Consider the following 20,291-nt stretch of genomic DNA (forward strand, 5'->3'; position numbering starts at 1 on the left):
GAACTACGCAATACCTATCCGCACTTGTCGTAACGTGGAGATGAAGGAAAAAGTCGTTGAAAATTTTGAAACAATTTCCAACTAAAGAATAAAACCAAGCACAACTCGTCATTCCGATGTTCCACGCCTCGCCATAGGCGCCATATGCCACGCGTTTCCGAGAGACTCGATTCTCACTTTTTACTCATATTTTGCAATTACGTATTCCGAGCTACCTATTAGATGGTATATCGTTAATGACGGTCAATTGTACACATTATTCCTCAATGTTTCGAAACTGCCTAGCTTATGTGAACAATGTGACGAAACACCGTTCGATACTGTCGTGATACAACACGCCATTGGGCCAAATCGAATGATTTATTGTACCAGAATGACAAGAAAACGAAAAACGTTAATCGCCATCATCATCGTTACTTCAATATTATTGTTCACGTTTTTTCGCGAAGATTTGAGCTTAAATTCGCTGAAAGTAACGGCTTATGATAGACTGAATTTAGGCCCTGAATGTCACGTGGTGAAAATTATTTTGCAAGCCTTATTCCACGATGCGCATGACCTTTTACTTTAAAAGAGGGCGTGAATGCGATACGCAAAATCACCTATTCAGAGTCGTCGAGATAACGAAATAGCCGATACGTCCCAAAAAGTTTCCAAACTTGAACCTGGTAAAAATATAAACTCTGACCGCGCTGCAATGTGATAATTACTATCGAAACGGCGATGCTCACGTAATCGAAATTTATTTGACTAGGCAAGGCCGTTTCCATTGCATTCCAATTGCACACCGGTAATTTCGAAAGTTGAGTTTTTGCTGGGTTGTTTTTTTTTTTTCTCAACGAATTTATAAGGCGCTGCTCACGCGATGTTCTCGCGGGATTTCATGCGGGTCGGTATAGCTTCCGGCGTGTTCATTGCCGAAGCGATTCTGCGGTTAGTCTCCTCCCGAAGCGACAAAACGCATACGCGCAGTCCTCGGTTAGATTTAAATTTATTACTATAAACATTTGTTCAGGTAAAAGTACAAACACCTCGACCGGCTTGCGATTCTTCCGAGTGGCTGGATATTCATACTTTTGTCATGGTGCACGAATTGGGAAATCGTCAGAAATTTTCACCCCGTCACTACGTTCGGAATGTAAAAATTCGGAAGAGTTGTAAGAGGTATACGGAATTGTGCAATGAACGACATGCGCAAAAACTCTGTAATCCTGAATAAACTCGCCGGTAGATCGATGCACTTGTGATTCGCAAACCAACATCCATTCACCGAACCGTGAAGAACGATCGGATGATTTGCGTCTATAGTCAAGGGGTCCATATTATCCTCCAGCGTTTCGTACGCCATCAAAACCCACTTACGGACACATGTAAAACTTGGGAGAGGTTGAGAGGTGAAACAAAACTCTTGAGGAACTCAATTTGCTAGTTTCTCACGTGCTCGTCTAGTCACTTTCAATTATTGCATCGAGGTTTGCAAAACCTGTTGATAAATTAAGGGAAAGACTCGTTCGGTTGCTCAAGACCTTTACACGCGTACTTAACGTTCATGCACGTTATCGATCTCTCGCTCTGCGTGTGGCGTTCGCATGTGCTCACGATATCCCTCGGCGTCTGTCGCGTAATAAACGGTCTCAACTTAACCCGCTTAGTACTCTCGATGGTCCAATGTCCAGTCTCAGCTAAGGAAAGTCGCGTCCGAGTAACCATTGCAATGACGATCTTGCGGGCGTTCCGGATCAGTAAACTTATACGTTCTATGTTTCATCGGCCCTGTATTAACGTGTGAAAATTTCAATCGTGGTGCCTAAGAGGATCCCGTAATAAAAACTTAAAATGCAAGGAGTTCTTTGCCGTTCAAGCGGTTCTCCTCCAATTTGAATTATAAATTAAAAATCGTTAAAGTCTTAGCTAAGGTCGTGGTCAGGGTTCGTACATATGGGCCAATGACACGTAGGAATTTCAAGTCAATCGGGACTTTGGCGTATTACGAGATGACTAACTGTGTACACGAGATACAAACAATCTGGAGAAACATGCGACATGAAATAATGAAACGCGTTGTCGTCTTTGCAAAAATTCACCACGTGTAAAATATATCGCGTAATTATAAAATGCTAACTGTAACAGCGATAGGTGGTTTCAATTGAACTGCACTTACTGAAAGCGTCGACTCACAGAATACAATTTCTAATATTTTACATGACGTGAATTAATGAAGTGAAAAAAATGTTGACGCTCAAGAATAGTTTTATTTATATGCATGCGGACGTAACGAATGAAAGTTGGTGAAAAGACGGTTCAAAATTTGTACAAAAATTCGAGTAGATATATACACGTAAAAGAGAAATGTCGAATTGAATGTGACGGGCAAAGAAATATTACCGAGAGAAAAAAAAACGCAGGAGAATATTTACAAGGCAAATAAAACTTCCAACCACACTGCACGATGCAGCTGTACTTAGTGCCCATGATATATTTTGTAACAAGGGTACCTTTTCACCCTGTATATTTAAACAGACGAATTGTTCGGTTGCTGCGCCAACCAGTATTATTGTAAAAGCAGTCTTTCCCTAGACGTTAACTTGAGAGCAGGTATTTTCTTGAATATACGATTTTTCCCATCTTATTTTTCTTTTTTTTACTACATTAACTTATTAATCGAAGAACCCCTTTCATTTGCTTGCAATCCAAAGTTTCAATACGTACATACATACTCGCAGTTTCACTTTTGCGCAGTACAATTCTGGCTTCGGCGACTTGTGCGCTGCATACAACGATATCGGAAGCGAGCAAAGTTGAGCCCGAATCTTGTGCAAGCGTGACTGCGTACATTGCACTGCTGAAAATTCTATTTAATCATTTTACGTCATGAGAATAATTAGTAATTTAGAGAACGTGGCGAACCTTGGAATCAGTTTTCACGCTGGATGAGCTTATAGCAGTAATCGCACAGTCTAGTTTCTACGTTCTGATTACAGACAAATAAATGTGTTACGTGCTACCGGTATAATTGAAAAGCGCTCATCCTTACATCAAATCGTTGTACACGTTATATTACACAGATCGAAGAAAATGCCCGCATTGCCCGTACGCAATGTGCAGCTAAGCATGCCGCTCGTACTTCCGCAAAAAACGTTCACTGTATTTTCCCGTATTTATTACCACCATTCTGCTTTTCACCCATTAATCTATGCATATTATAGTCAGAGATGCGTTTTTACTTACGTAAGATTAACGGACACTCGGGCTTCCACGTGTTCGAAACCGGCTTTATCGAGTCCTCGAAAAAATTCGCTCCGTTCAGAACTTTACGTAACACAAGGCAGTCTCGATGTTCGGCACGAGAGAGTTTCACTAGCGTTAAGGTGCATTACCCACACTTTCCTGAATCCGTTGTCGGTGAGTGCAGGGGATCGTTGTAGGGACCAACGGAAGGACAAATATAATGCTTCGAGAGCAGAGACCTCGAAAGTCCCGGTGGAGTACCTTTGAAGTCCACTATGTTCCTTTACCATTTCCCAGAGAATTAAGAAACGCGTCAGCTGCAACGACCCGCGCTTTTAAGGCTCGAGGGGAGTTTTTATATTTCATTTATTCATTTGCCTAGAATGTTGCTATGTTTAATTTTGTCGTTGGTGAAATTTGCACGAATTTGTATCACACCTTCCAGGAATGAACTATTAATGCAGGAATAAACCAAATCTGTGAACACTCCTGTGATCGTGACGCGGGCGATCGAATTCCGGATGTAGGGATTGAGAACGAATTTAATTTACCGCGTCAGCCGTTCTCTGACATTTTCTTCTTTTCTTTTTCTTTACCTTCGTGTGCAACGGAACGTGTACGAGTAACGCGGTTATGTTACAATTCCACAGATCATTGACTGCTCGAGTTAAAAACCCTGCCGGAGAATAAGATTGCGACACAGCCGAGGGAAAGTTCGCTCTGATCCTTTCTTTGGCACTTAGCAAAAGTCATCTTGATACACGGTGAGTAATGCTTTCAATTGTACATGTCGCATGTCCCGGTTGAGATGGCACCATTATTCGTACCGAATGTCGATAGTGCAAACCGAACGAAATCACGTTTGACTATTCCACTGAGTATCACTGAATTGAATTTTCGTAAAACCGTATGAATTCTCTCGTTGTCCAGCATCGGCTGTTCCCGAGCTTTTCTCTCCTTATTTCCGATCTTTTATATTATAATCGGCAACACTCGGCCGGGCACTCCGGAGAAATGGATCGAGAAGCTGCGGACCGCCGTTTGTAGCGGGAAGCAGAAATTCGTACCTCTTCGAGTTCCCCTCGAAATATCGACGGAAGTCCAAAACTCGCGGGACGCGATGGGAATACACGTTCCGTTCAGCTCTGACCGGGTAGTAATCACGAGAGATTGTGGATCAGTCCGTGGACCGCGGTCTTCGTGGCGCGGTGAGCAATATAGTGGGCAATCACGGACTTGCCTGGCTTTACCGAGTTGGTCTCTCAGCTTCGCCAAGACTCTCCCACCGGTGGTAGGGACAGTGGTCATTCCGGTGGTCAGTACTACCTTCGCATCAGGTGAATGCCGTCGAGTTGGTACGGGTAGCTTTTTCGGCTGGTGAATGCCACCTGGAAGCCTCTCTACCTTTCGTTCCACGTATCGTAAGTGGCTTTGTGTTGTCCAACGTACCGCAAATGCATCTCGGCACGTGGGCCTTAATTTTATGAGCAAACGGTGAGCAAGAAGGTTCTAATCAGACCTCTTCTCTGGGTTAGCAATGCTCGTTCATTTCACGCGTCGTGTGAATACGCGTTCGGCATTTGTCGAGCTCTTTGGAATTTTTGTACCCTCATTTCTTGCGTATAATTTCAAATTCGCAAACGATGATTCATGTGAAGAGAAATTCTCAGTTCAGAGAATTCAATTCACTTTGCATTCGTTCTCTGGATAACGTATATAAAGAAATCAGCAATGATTGACGAGAATCTAAATCTGGTCTCGTTTTAATTAATTATTCTGATTTTAACTCCTAGTTGGTCGTTTGGTTCTACATAAAAAAAAAAATAAATAAATAAAATAATTAATCCTTGAACACACGAAGACAACGCGTTCAATTTGTATTTTCTCAAAGTTTTGTTATCTAGGCTAACGGATTTTCTCGTTTGTGTTTTCAACACAAAATTTCCGTTTTTCAGACGACGGAAAGGCTCCTTTTTCCGCAGAGTCAGACACCGTAACAATTGCCGTCAAAACGGCGATCTACTCGGAGGCTTACGACTACTGCTCATTTTTCCGAATGAATTCGGTAGTTCTTATCAATTTCTTTATTAAACCCAGGTCAATCGCTTATCACCGATTTTTCAATTTTTTCTTTCATCAAACATCTGATACTTCTCCAGTATATACATATATATGCATCAGTATCGACTCTTGCTGGTTCCCCGAAGCTGCTGGATCGAATTCGCAGTAAACATGTGAGCAAAACTCGACATGCAGTAACAAGGAAAGTTCAGAAGGCGGACACAAGCGAATGGACGAACGGATAGGGTCGCTGGCGAGCATTGCGAGAGTGCCACTATGCACGGTTTGCCACTGGTAATTTCTACTCTTACGTTTCGATGTAACCAGTGCCTCATACGTACTTTTCTAACGTACGGGATATTCTTACTTTCCCGATTAAACAAACATATACGCAACCATCGGTCTTACTCCGTCGACCTCATACCGATGCGCCACGTGATAAAGCCACCTTGAACTGCCGCGCACTGACAAATTGTACTATCCTCCGGCGAAAAGAAAGCCATTCCATATAAGCACGCACGCTTCCACTGATTCATCTCGCAACTGATGGACAAGCTGACCAGGCTACAGGGTCATCTGAAGAGATCAATCCAAAGCCGGCGAGTTCTCCGTTCGTTGGTGTGGATGGATAGAGTTTTGGTGTTGCGTACGACGCGCTGGTAATGATTATTTGTATTCTTAGTAAACATTAGCAATAGTTGGACAGGTTAGTAGCGTTTTTATTTCTAAGATTTTGCCAAGCGGTACAATATTTTCAAAAGGTTAGAATAAATTTATTGCAACCACGGCGTTACGGAACGTTGATAATTGTCTGTGCAATCGAAACAGGCGGTTTCGATCACGCCTGTTGAGTGCCAACACCGAAAGTGCAAGTTGATGTGATTACATATTGATTTTTCAAAACTCCCGTACAATCGGACAAGATTGTGAAAATAATTTGACACATTCTTTACGCGATAAATATGCGTGCAAATTGCTTTCGTCACATTGCGCATGTTAAATTCGGCTTCACACCATTACAATCCCATTTATAGAATATCTAAGCTGTGTGTAAGAAGTTGCGGAGAACTCATACCAAGTTACATGAACCTATATGTGTACAAATTAGACGACGCACGTGATATGAAAAAACTGCAAACTTGTCGTGTGTATCGTGGTGAAATGTAGCGTAATTGGAGAAAATATCACTGGTGCCTTGTTTCATCTGAATCACTGATAAAATTGCAGGAGATTAAATAGTTGTTGTACTAATTACCTGCCTAGAGGGATTGAACACACGGGTACAAAGAAAAAGAAAAAATCTTTACAAAGAAGACCAACGAGCCTAAAATAGAACGGAAGTCAAGAGAAATTTAAATCAAGTCTGCAATTGCCTGTTACAGCTCTCGTCCACGTGTTACATTACCGTGCACGATTTTTTAGTAAACTTCAAGCTGGTGTTGTTGATTTTCATAATTGTTCGTCATAAGCAGACAATGAATTCTGCTAACGCATTATTACATGACTACCACATTCTTGACATGCCGTTTTTACTTCTAGTGCAATTTAGGTGCACGAATTTTCCGTACGACTTTTCTGTAAAGCTTGTGTGGATGGCAAGTTTTCACAATTAAACTGGTCTTGATTATTCAATGTTCGAATGAATTATTCAAGCCTTATCTCTTTAAATCAGCAGTACTGACCAGTCATCGTTATGTAAATAAGATGCCGAATACCGAAATACTAAGTGGTAACGTCTAAAGGATAAAACGTATCAAAGTGGGAAAAAAGACGAGAATCAATGCTAAACAATTTACGGGATAGCCGTATTCTTCGACCGATAAATTGATTTCTGTCCACTATAATCGTCGATTATTCGCTAATGTGGCGCGATGTTTTCAATATCAACAGTTTGGTTCTACTTATTTACACCGTTATATCGTGTCATATGTGCAAGCTTTTTGCTTTATAAACTATTTGTTTCATTTTTATTCCCGGATTGCGTAACAATTAATAGTACAATAATTACCTTGTGTATGCAAGCAACAAGGCACGTGTTACACACGACATAATTGTCAAATATAACTCGACGAGAACAGGTATATGAATATTATTATACGTACGATGTGGTGATCACGTCGTATGAAAAGAATACGACATCATCCGCAATGCAAATTGGGTGAATTATCAAGGTTTATAGTCATTTTTTCTCGCAGAATGGCACGTTACAGCTTTGCGTGTGTTCGTGGTAAAGTTGCACTCTCTATATTAAACATTCCAACGGATCGTCATTTTCGAACCAACTTTTTTTCGCTGTGAAATAAGCCGCCGAGCCTCTGCATTGCTAGACGACTGGAGTGACGTAGTACGTGTTGAGAGCCTCGGGAGATGAAAAATGTTATTACTGCTTTAGCCGTCCAATACCTTACTCACAGGACGGGATTATTTTTAGCACACATAACCTGTATAACGCGAATCACGTCGATATCGTGTCATTCGCAGGTTCTGGTATTCGTGTCACGACGCTGAGCAAGATTCTCGAGGCCTCACTGGCAGGAGCTTGTAAAGTACTAATGTCCCTACAGAAACGCATCGCAACACTGTTGCCCAAGTTACGTTTCGCTGTAAAGTGACTCGTCCGTTGGTTTACCTTTCCAGATAATCATTCACTCACGAAACCCTGGGTGGATTACTCCCCGTAAGCAAAAGTAAATAAAGTAAAAGGTTCGCAGCGTGCTTTCGGAGGGCACTCGACTATTGACTTACTGTCGGAACTGACGTAGAACTCGAGGAACTCCGGTAAACGCAACTCGCGAATAAATACGATATCGTTCGGGCAGTGTCTCATCAGTTTACTTACTCTATTTGCGTTACGCGAATACTAATTTATTGTTACCGTGAATTGACACGCGTGTAGGATGGGTTTCGCATTAAGGGAAACAAACGTCTTTCGGGAAAACGCGAACTGCCAGTTGTTTGCATTCGTTATTTCCAGCGATGCGAGTGGGGCTGGACCTTGTGTAAACGGATGTGTAAAATTATGCAGATAGATAGTCGAATCCACCGAATATACCTGATTACTGCCAATTATATCTGGTGAAGGATGTAGTGGATGTCATTTTTGCAGCTTCATGTGAGCCGTGACGATACCTGCTTACAATGAGATGCCCATTCACCGAATAGCGGCTCCATGTGACTGACCGCGAGAAGTTAAATACGTTTGCACCCGAAGAAGACTAGCAGAGCTTTGAATATTTCATGAGCGAGGCGTTTATAATGCAGTACAGTCACGTATCGTCAATTACTAATTTCCAAATAAACACGTGCCGTGTAATCGAGAGCTGTCGAGTCAAGGGTCCGAGACTCCACAAGACTTCTCAAATTTATTCCGATCCATCGTATCGTTCAGGGGTACTAGAAAAGTTTGTGCAAAAGATTCATTGCGACACGTGATTGTCTGCTCGAAAATAGCATCATAGCCATTCCACGGAATAAACAAAGCAAACGTTTGACAGTTTGAGATTCTGCGATTTTTCAACATTGCCGAGAAAATCCAACAAGCTTAATTCTTAATTTTTCCGTGTAATATGGCAAAGAGATAGATAATATTTATGATCTACGGGTTATGACAGAGATACAAGTTCACACTCTCCCAGCGTATGTTCAATTTTTACTACACCGTGTATTAAACTTTTAGAAATTTCGGCCTTGTATAAATATAATTGCCTCGGTAACCTGATTATTCCGCGAAATTGGGTTGTACATTGTATTTATCAAACAATTTCACCAGAACGTCATAAAGTTGAGCAATTTTTTAAATCTTTTCAGTACTAATTTGAATTTGAAAATGGCAGTTATACTATTTTCTTATTGGTTCATGTCGTGATCTGAGTGATAACTCAACAAAATATATGTGTAACGTACGGTTCCTATTTTAGTTTTTTACTTCATTTCAAGTAACGAATATTATTTTCATTTTCACGAAAGAATGTTTCCTAATAGGCTTTTTGATTACTGGAAAAAACAAATGATCGAATATGGAATGCCAAATTGCTGCAAGAATGTATTATTACTCACCACCTACTGTTCAAGGAGAATTCAACCGGTCTGGATTGCTGACCCAATTTGTTGTGGCAAACCCGGCCTTCGGTTCTCTTTCACGGTCAAAGCTCTCCAGAGCAACCCCCGGACTGCGTTACTTATTGTTAGTTCGCACAAGAGATTAACTTTTCTCAACTCATTCGATACACTCCATCATGCAGTGCACAATACTTGAATATTGATTTATCGTGTACCTCGAAACTTTCTGTCGCGAGCAGTTATTTGAATCAAAAAAATTCAGCGGTGAATTCGAAAAATGGAATGTTTCAGCCCGTTTGACTTTTTCAAAATGATCGCTCGGTTTATTTCAAGCACTTGTTTCAGCACATAAATCATGAAATAAATTGACGTATAAAATTTGAAATCATCAGTAATGACACAAAGATTGCACTGATCATGCGATTATCGATTAGAACCCCGGTACTATGGAGAAAAACCTCGTCAACGAAACGAACCTCCTGCTCTTCCTATGTCGAGAAGGGTGCGTGCAAATGAGCCCGGCAGCCCGTGTTGCTTCGATATAAAGTCAAGATCCGCGGCGTGGATCTGCGTCACCAAACAAATGAAAGACTTATAACACACACAACAACGGATTCGCGTCACAACCGGCTAATCGTGTGGTTCAAGTTTGCTTGTCTGTATAGTCATTCGAAGTAAGCGCCGTCCTCTCAGCGATTCACCTGCGTGTTTTCTCAGTCAAATAGCTGTAGCGTGCTACTTTTTCTCTGCCGTCAAAATTTAAACCAAGTTCAATTTCCGATCGATCTTTATGCTTTTAACCACATGGCGTGTTGTGCCTCGTGACTCGGTAATTCAACCCGCGAATTTTCGTCCGTTTAACGATTTCAACGGTTCAAGGCCGGGCGAAACAATTACTATCAGTATCGAACTTGACTCGACTTGCTCGCTTTGATAACTGTTTACTGGATGAACGTTTTGCTCTGTCTGAATTGATTTGAAAAATTTGCGATGATTTATCGATCCACGATTGTACTTGAACAAGCTTGTGCCATGGCAGGGCGTATTATTCATGTTGGCTAGAAGCCGGTATTACAAGTTTTTGCAACAATATAGAGAGAAGAAAAATCGATAAAGTGAGAGAAAAAATCCTGTCGAAGAACGAATGTAGTTAATATGTAGATACCTACTATTCCTTATTGTACACGATTTCTGCCCAAGGATTATTTATGCATACCGTACATCTAAGAATGAGCGGTTAATTGAGAATCATATGGATTTGCTGGATATATTTATGTGATCATATACGGGATGCCGTAGAAATTAGTCACAGATAGTCCATAATTTAATTTTTCGTCGTGACACAGCGTAAAAACATTTGTACAATGCAATTGCAGTTAGGAAGTGAGCGGAATATTGAACAGCCAAATTTGTCCCTGTCACCGATTAACTTATGATCGAATCATGCGAAATGAAGCTAAATGCAATGATCGGCCACACTTGTCGAGTAGCCTTTTTTGCCGAACAATTCGTGCATATTCACGGGAAATAGGTAGTTGAAAAATAATAATATACTTGTGCTTCGCACCTGTGCTGTGATGCCGGGAATAAATCAAAGTCTATTGCCTATAATTAAGGACAACGGATTCTTTGTCAAACCTCTAACGTCATCCTTACAACTCTTGTTTCATTATGAACAAAAGACCGCAAGTTTATATTGTATTTGCACTAGGCTAGAAATAGTTTTTTTCCCACGGGTATGAAGACAATTTGGGCTTCTGGGGAAATGTAATATTTTTCAACGTATTTAAGATTCTTTACATGAGGGACAACACGTTGTTTTTGCAATCGGCTTGTAGCTTGTAGTAATACTATCCTGTATTACCTGCTTTATGACCTTAATCAATATTATTTAACTGTGATTAAACGACATATTTCATATTAAAATAGAATGAGCCGCTTTTTGCACTCCAATTGAATTATGCATGGCACGTTGTTCTCACAGCTATACTCACCGGTGATTTATGCTGCCTGAAGTATCACTCGATTAAACCAATATCGAGAGCTAGCGAATACAGCTGCAAAAAATATTTTTTAGACTTACCAAAACGAGCCTCTGTTTGAACGAATCGTCGCCCAAACATTCTTACAGCGCACATTGAACAGACCTCACGGAATTAGTCGTACATGACTGATTTTTCATTTAAATCAATGAAAAAGAATGAAAAGTAACTTTAAATCTCTAGCAATGACTGTACATTACGTGTACAACATAGTATCAGAATAATGTTAACCACGTTGGATGTGTTTTTATCTTTTGCAAAATATGTTGGAGCACTTGTGCATTTGGAAAAAAGATCGTAGTAAGTAAATGATTGATATCTGTTGGAAAAAAATTTCTTCGACGGATCCCAGCATCCAGTATTTTCGTCTGCAGTAAAAATAACTTATAACTTTAACTTCATAAATTGTATATACATATACATACGACGTAGAATACTGTTGGTAATACAGACAACGAATTTTTGCCAATTTTATATCATCACTTTTTTCTGCCCGTATCAAAAATTCTCGTCCGTCGTGTAGCACTGAGATGTGCGATTATGTAACGTGTAATTGACTGAACATCCTGCTTTATTTCATAATCTTCTTATTACTAGAATAAAATTCTATGGACTAATGTCCTTCTACGCTGGAGAATTCGACTTGTTCTGAAAAATTCCAATCATTGTTTCGATCTTAGGAGTTGAGACTTTATAATAAGTTACGCTCGTCATGCAATATTTTTTGTCATCTGTCGACTGGAAAGTTTTCTAATTAATGACTCAGACGGCGGACATATTTTATAATGCAGCTTTCTTAATTGCAGGACCAAGAATTCCAACTTGAATTTCGTTTTTATTTCCATTTTCGGGATCCCAACATAAGACAACGCATATATATATAGTAATACAGTACCGTAGCATAATAATGCACTTTTTTCGTTCGCGATAACGAGCGTCAGGATTTTTTTATTTCATTGCAGCTCTGACGTCAATGCCAACGTGTGTAGGGAAAAAAAAATCTCTATCCCATTAACGATCCGGCAGGGCTGGCAACTTGTCAATGATATTTCACGTGTAGTAGAGTTTCGTTGGGATTAATGAAAATACTTTTTTTGGCAGGAATTCGCTTAGAGCAAATTTATTGCTTAGAATATTTTTTTTTTTCAAACATGTCCAAATTCTTTGTGCGTATTAAAATTTGGAAAATTAGCTAGTTGCGTGATACGTCGACGAGTTGTTGCCCGTATATTTCTCTTCGGGTAAAATGTTGTAAAAATTTTTGCCGCGATGGTGGAACCTCGTATCCTGTTTTTCAACGCGCGGAAATTTTTTCGAGTGTCGTCACTGCGGTATCAAAAATGCAAAACTTGCCGGCCCTGAACGACCAGGGCATAAATTAATGGACCGCACTCGAACAATCGAAAAACTTCGGCTTTTAACGATTATCGCGTGGCCAGATGTGCATGGCAGGGAATTGTTTTTAATCTTCTGAAGAATGTCGGTTGATATAAAATAAGTTATTTTTGGAACTTATAGTGCTATCTTCGAAAGCATTGACAATGATTTCATTCCAATAACCTACCATCATAGACCGAGTTGTTGCTCACCTCAGTGCTGTAGAGATACTCGAATACTAAGCTTCATCGATTTTTCTTCTTACAATTAGATATGCAGATTATATTGGATAAAACTTCACTCACTCGGTCGCCGGTATAAGCAACCATGCCTCAAAAATCGTAGTGGAATAGATTGTTTAAACTATAATGCATCACAAAATCACGTTTGAGTCACGTTGTTAAAAAAGGTTGGTCGCTCACGGAATTTGCAAACCGGATGGGCTGCTTAAACACTTCTTGTGCTAATCAAATGTTCAAACTCTGTAGATCCTGGTCGGAGAAGATTCCCGCACTATGTGAGTCTCTTGCTGGGTTTCTCCGCCACAATAGTCTCCAATTCAAGAGTCACACGACTCTACCTACCAGACCATAATACCCGTCGCCGAAGTTAATTTTATTTTCACTCTATTCAACTCGACGCAAATCAGATAACAGGTGCTAACGTTCTCATACTACGGACACGAATACACTACACGTTATTTGGACACCATTATGACCTCACTTTTAATTCACGTAGCGCAAATTTTCAGGCGACTTCTGCCCCAATGACACCGTAGTGTCACAGTTTTGATACGGCAGTGGATTTTCGTTACCGCGTCATATAAGGTGACAAACGACCATCTCGTGGAAATTTATAGATATAGGTAACACAGATATGACCTTTCCGATGCGTTGTGAAAAATGTTACAAGGTTGCGATGTGGTTATACTTCTTAAAATTCCGTCACCCAGTTATTGTGACATCAGTGTAGTAACTTTTACCAATACTCGTAATTCCGCACCATAGTATTCGGCGTTCATTCGGTGCATGAGGCGACGATTCGCTGAGAGGAAGGATCTTGGCTCTTTAGTGGAAGCTGGCACGTAGGTTCAGGTATGGCGAATATAACCACGTGGTTTTAGTCACGTAATGGGGTACAAGATTGGCCCTGAATTGCCATCTGCCTAAAAGTACTCGTTTCGAAAATCTCACCGCATACCTTTTGCGTGTACTGGCAAACGATAATTAAAGTAACAATATTGAACAAACACCTTAGACTATGTTTCATATTGTAATTATCTGGATGCTGGCACGTGGGATTCGCTACTTATGCAGATTATACGCACGATGCATTTTTAAGTTCAGCTTAATGTTAGCTTATTAACTATTGCCTTGAATATAGTAATGCAACAAGTTGATTTGTTTCACTTCATTTAATTCCTGTGACAAGAGATCAATTAAAATCCCGCTTCTGCCACAAGGCGATACAGCGTTTGTTGAATTTACCTTTACGCCTGTGATACATCACACGTGCTCGAGATACCTTAAGCACTTGCATCAGCATTGGAACTCTTCATTTTTACGAACTGATGGTGAATTGCCTTAGCAACAAGTGCCTGTGTTCACCAAACTATTTGAGCAGCTCCATTATTCTATAAGAAGTAAAAACACACTAACCATCGAGTTAGGAGTTGCGACCGACAACCGCAACCGATAGATAATTGATGGTATTTAAAACTCATATTTATTCAATGGGTGTGCATGTGGTTCCGAAGGTTTTCCGAGTAACCGCAACCCCATCGAGTTGTTGGACTGTGTTCAACTCTTTGCGATATCATGAAAATATTCAACGTGAATGTAAGTTATACCTACTTAGCTTTAATTTCCACCCCTCCCGTTTGATATAAAAATTTTCTAGATATTTTCTGGGATCATGATTTCAGTCATGGCTGCAAATGAGTTTAACAGTTTGTCTCTAACGATCCATTAATACTGCAGAACGGTGCAGTGTCTGGATGTTTTCTGGTAGCAAAAACGAGATTGATCGTTTTGAAAAAGCACTGTTCAAAGGTTCCCTTACAAGATGAATTAACTCCTGATCTGAGATCATCTCAGATGTATAAAGTTGTTACTTTTTAGAGTCATTCGTGACGTTGATGTTCAAATTTTTATTTCACAAAATTTCGCAAAGGAAGTACGCTGACAATTTAAACCTCACAATCAAGCCTCGAAGACCCCAGCCTCATTTGAAATTAGCCTCCATGAATTCCTACCCGGAGAAAAATAAGTATTAGCTTAGCTAACAAAACGGAGGGTAAGGGAGATAGAGAGAGGTAGAGAAAAACAGTGCACGAGGGGAAATAGACAGCAAAAAAATTTGTCAAGGGCGCGCAAGTTTTTTATACGCTGTTTCACTGAGACTGACAATGAGCCAGGACGGGTTTGACAAATACACCTGGCGGGTATACTGCAATTATGGCGCATCAGATGAATAATCAGGAAGCATTTTTTCTCTTTCAACATTAATATTCTTCTTCCGTGTCCGTAGCGTTTCTGCTCCATCCTTGTGTCTATTGCCTGGTATAAAACATACTGCAACAACACCCTCGTTATTAATTCCATTTTCTCACTGATTGTTTGAATCTCAGCCTTAGAGAATTCCCCAGCGTCATTTGAACTTACCCTTCGTGAATTTCTACCCAGACAAAAATAAACATTACCTCACCCAGCATACAGAGGGCAAGGGAAGAAGAAAGCTAGCGAAACGCAATGCACAAGGAAAAAACAACAAAATATTCCAGGAGCATTCAAGTTTTTTATTCACTGTTTAACTGACCAAGGACGGCTTTGCCAAACACAGCAGGCGGGCATAGTGCAGTTATGGTGCATAAGATGAATAAGGAAGTAATTTTTATGTCTGAATGGTAATATTTTTCTTGCTACTTGACTTGCTAAAAATTTTCCTGTTTAAAACAAGAAGCAAGAAATTGTGTCATATAATGTTGCGAACATGATTCGGAACGTAGAGGCTTGTTTTTTCGGCACATTATACGCACTGAGATGTCACTGGTTATTTCTGGTTTTTGTGAAATCAGAGAAACCGCAATGGAAGACCATGAATCCTTGGGAGATGCGTAATTCGAATGGAAAAATAATGATTTCGTGATACAAGAAAGTATAGAAAAAATAAGTTTCACGAACTCAAGACCGTAAAAGAGCTACACGGCTCGAAATATCTACCACAATGGAAAATTTCACACCACAGAGAACAACATGCGGAGATTTATCCGTTTCAGTTTGCCGACATAATTATTGCCCGATGGAAAAATGACTTCACGTTATGATAATAACGTGGTTGAAAAGAAGTCGTAAGCATCCCGCGACTCGAGTTTTGGAACGTGCTTGTGTTATTGCCCAGAAATCTGACTCAACGGCATTTAATAGTGACATTAAAATGGAATCGGATCAATTGCCGCACATCGGTTGACGACAAGCTCCGAAAGCGTCCGGTATGAGAATTTCATGTTTATGATCACTCATCGTCTATTAGCAAAAACTCACGTGAATCCCCCTCTGCGTTCGGTCATTAACCGGTCTTTGTTATTGCCAAATGTGTATAAAAACTGAGGAAGCGAAACACATCCACCTTGAAGCAACAGCGTAGGTTGGCCGATTTGTTCGCGAATTAATCCCTCCAAGAATATTAATTAATGAGATGCGTGCGTTGTGGTTATACCAATGTAAGCACACGGGAACACGGAGGTACATCGAGAGATTCGTTGTAACACATTCTGAGATTAAAATTGCAATTAGACGAACATTCGTTAACGATAACTTTTTCGTTCTTTCTCTTTCCCTCTCTCCTTAATTGCATATTACCTTGGCAATTAGATTCTGTAGCCGTAAGCTATCGGAGAGTAATGAAAATTTCACATTTCTAAACGAAACCTCGCGATTTGAGTGATGCAAGGTATGATTCACAATGTGATTCAATACCCGCCTGGATGAAGTTGACCATCGTTCAAACGGTGTGGGTTTTTTGCCGGCTGCAAGCAGACCCTGACTCTTCTGATGGGCCGTAACTTTATACCGAGGGCATACATTATTTAACCCTGCACATTTTACCAAATTGTCCTTCGAAGTGTCAAAGGACCATATCTTGTAGCAAGCTGTAAGCTGCCCACTCTTTAACTTACCTACACGGTGGAATCAAGTCGATTAAAATATAAATAATGCTGCACCGCAAATGTACACGGGGAAAAAATATTGTCGATTTTACATCTACCGTAATGAACATATGGAAAGCGCTTTTTTCGAGGTAAATCTACAGCAATTGTGGCAAGATTTACAAATCCGATAATAAGAGTTGCAAAACCAATAGGTAGTAAGAGTTACAATACGCTTAGGTAGATCTACCACAATTGACGTAGATTTAACTCCAAAAAAGTGCTGTCCATATATTCACCACAACAGATGCAAAATCTACATTACATTTTTTTCCCTGCAGTGGACTGTTTTTTTTTTCTTTTTCTTCTTTGAGTTGGCCTGAGGTGCGCCGAAGTAGCTATAAGAAAAATTGGGGGGTTTGAACCGTTGCTTGTTCAACAGTTCATTAATTTCGATAAAAGAAAGTAAAAAAATATGTATGTAATGTGTCGGACTTTTACCCGAAGTGATCAATTATTGAACGGCTGTAGAACCAATTTAAGCGATCGTGTATTATGCTTGTGAATTGGACTACGGTATCCGTGCGCGAACGTGTTGCATTACGTGCCTGATAAAAAATTTCTCTTCCGCTTCGGGCAAAACTTTATAATTTTTATCTCTTTTTTTCAGCAGGAACGCGATGTACCTACTCGTTCAATGCATGGTCGACACAGCTTCGCGCATCTGGCTGACTATCATTACGGCTTAAAGTCAACGGGTCTTCGTACTTTTTTGAACTTTCGTAAGAGTCTAGTTTTCTTGCCTCCCTCCTGCGGTAAATTGGTGGGAATCTACGTGCCGGGATACAGGTTTAATAATAGGGTAACACACCCAGACTATTCGAGATACTTTTGCGAATTAACGCCGAAAGTCGAAGAGGTTAAGTTTCAACAATCCTTGAATTATTATCCCGTAAGTTGCAGTAACGCGAAGGTTATAGTTCCACCATCGTACTTTCACGGCATCCTCTGCGCCTACGTATCAGCGCAAATCAACGACCGTTTAAACATAGATATATGAATCGAGTTGTTACGCGATGCAGGATATTTGTCAATGCAAAACGGTGTGGTCGATTCGTTGGCATGGACGTTGCTTCGACGCAATTTGCAGCCATGCTCTTCACCGATGGAACCTTTTTTCTCTGCACAATGAACTCATGACTTTGGAAAAGGTCGACTCTGGACACCTCTGCGTGCTCAAAGGATCCCACATTTTTTTTATTGCAACTAAGTTGTCGTCACGCCTCCACCTGTTATGGTCCCAGCTGCGTATAACGTCACTGTGAAAACAAAGGAAAAGCGCTTTTTGACCGCTTTTTTTGGATGGAAAGAAGGTAATAGGATAATAATGTTTAAGGAAGTTATTAAGCATATATATAAGTATAATACAAAAAATTACTATCGACAAGTATTAGCAATAAATTACTTAATATACATGTCTATGTCTATGTCTAGCTAGAAAAATACCCAAGGGACCTTGAAAATATTGATTTTTGTGGAATTGGCGAGTATTTGAATGAAACTATTCAATTTTCGACCAAAGAAAGGGCAATTACTTGGTAATAAATAGTTATTAATATGCAAATTATGTGGGTTTTTCTTCCAAATTCAAATTTTCACCAATTACACTGCGTGCCGTATGCCTGCGAGAATGACTCCAGTGTCCCCATTTTTGAATATTTTTTGCTAATAACTTTTTACATTATACTTAAATATATGCCTTATAACTTCCTCAAATATTATAATCTTATCACCTTTTCTTCCATACAAAAAATAGGTGCATTTTATAGGTTTTTACAGTGATGTTATCCCTTAACTCGCCTCGCGTTTCACAGCAGCGAGATGATATGAAGAGGCGGATGAAGATGCGCAGGTATTAAATTAACTCGTCGAAAACTGCAGTGCCGGGTTTTCAGTTCATCTTCACTCCTGCGGTCGAATTTCACCCGATTGAGTTTCTACTCAAGAAGTTGATAACGAGATGCGGCGGACGCGAATGACTTTCTTTTTGGCACTCATCTCGGCGTTCGACGGGTTGGCAGATTTTTTACTTAGATTTTTGCGATAATGAGAACCGGCAAAAGTGAATAGCATGAAATGTTGGGTAGATCAGAAGCAGGTTTCGAAACTTTCGCCGTCTCAGATCTCTATCGTTATATTTAAGACACACCTCGCAAACACCACGGATGGAAAAAAAATCTACTAGGATATCGAATCTTTCAGACTATGTCCTGTAATTCATACCACCTGTGTGATATATCGGAGAAACAATTAAACTTTTCACTTCACGGGAGCTTACAAAAGTTGTTTTTAACCTTACTACTCGGTACAGCTATTTGTCATCTGTTCCTGAGAAGTTGTGAGAAAAATTAAGAGATCTGGAATTGCGTGGAAAACATTCCTTGTTTCTATGAATATTTCTGAATTCAATTTCTTCTATGGAATGCACATATTCTTCTTCGTGCAAATTAATTAATTTAAACTCTTGTTGACTTGAATCTATAGATCATCATTGGACATTCTGTGCATTCTATATCAAGCATCTACAGTAAAAATGAATAAATATTAATTAGGACCACACGTAATTCAAGGACAACGTATAATATAAAAGGAGAGTATGCGACTGGATAAAATAAGGCAACACGGTCAAAAAATAGTTGTTCTTACTTCTTTTATATTTGTTTTATTCAAAACGTGTTAGTATCGAAATTGAGCTTCCGTTGCCTGGGACAAATCTGCAGAGGATACAGAACTTTATTTTAGAGACTATAACTAACGATTCGAAGCAGGATATCATACTCTACGATCCTGCAGAGTGTCGTATTTGTATGATTTGTGTTATTGTTTTGACGAAGTAAGGCATATGAAAGTTTGCAAAATACTTTCCTCGGCACCATATTATTATTATTTTTTTTGTAATCGCCTGGGTGAACGCCGAATTAACTTCTTTCACTTTACTGATATTCTTTATACTTTTATTACGACTCACTTATACTCGCAGCTGAAAGTCGAGTTCAAAAGAAAATTACTCACTTCGATCAACCCCATTCGTATAATTTTCTCCGCTTGTTCTTGTGAAAACTCGTGGGAATTATGTGCTGAATCAGGGGTTTTTTCGCGCGTTCAGGTAAAGAAATCTTCAAGCAACTATTGGCTTACCTAACATAAAGATAAAGGTCGTTTGCTGCGAGAGACAAATCGAATAGAGAGAGAAATATAATATCAGTCGTTACGTAATCTTACTATAAAATTCCAAACGAATTGTTTGTTGTGAGCGTATCACTGTAATGTTTTGCTATAAATGATCGTTACGTCTAGAGTATTTTGTTCAAATGTTC

At 39.8% G+C, this 20,291-nt stretch overlaps 1 protein-coding gene across 4 annotated transcripts in view; it reads right to left on the reverse strand.

Annotated features, from left to right (window-relative positions):
- The window catches only part of LOC107222831 (scavenger receptor class B member 1), a 46,456-nt gene extending 36,159 nt beyond the window's left edge, over nt 1-10,297 (reverse strand). For 2 of the 4 annotated variants that reach the window (XM_046738219.1, XM_015662347.2), the window contains exon 1: nt 9,346-10,297. The gene's annotated coding sequence lies outside the window, so the exon portion shown is untranslated. Of the gene's footprint in view, nt 1-3,228; nt 4,443-9,345 lie in introns of those variants that run through there. The other 2 variants (XM_046738218.1, XM_015662348.2) reach the window with 2 other exon arrangements.
- Between the last annotated feature and the right edge of the window lie 9,994 nt (nt 10,298-20,291).

The sequence above is a fragment of the Neodiprion lecontei genome, chromosome 4 (assembly GCF_021901455.1).
Source record: "Neodiprion lecontei isolate iyNeoLeco1 chromosome 4, iyNeoLeco1.1, whole genome shotgun sequence".
In the NCBI taxonomy this organism is placed as follows: domain Eukaryota; kingdom Metazoa; phylum Arthropoda; class Insecta; order Hymenoptera; family Diprionidae; genus Neodiprion; species Neodiprion lecontei.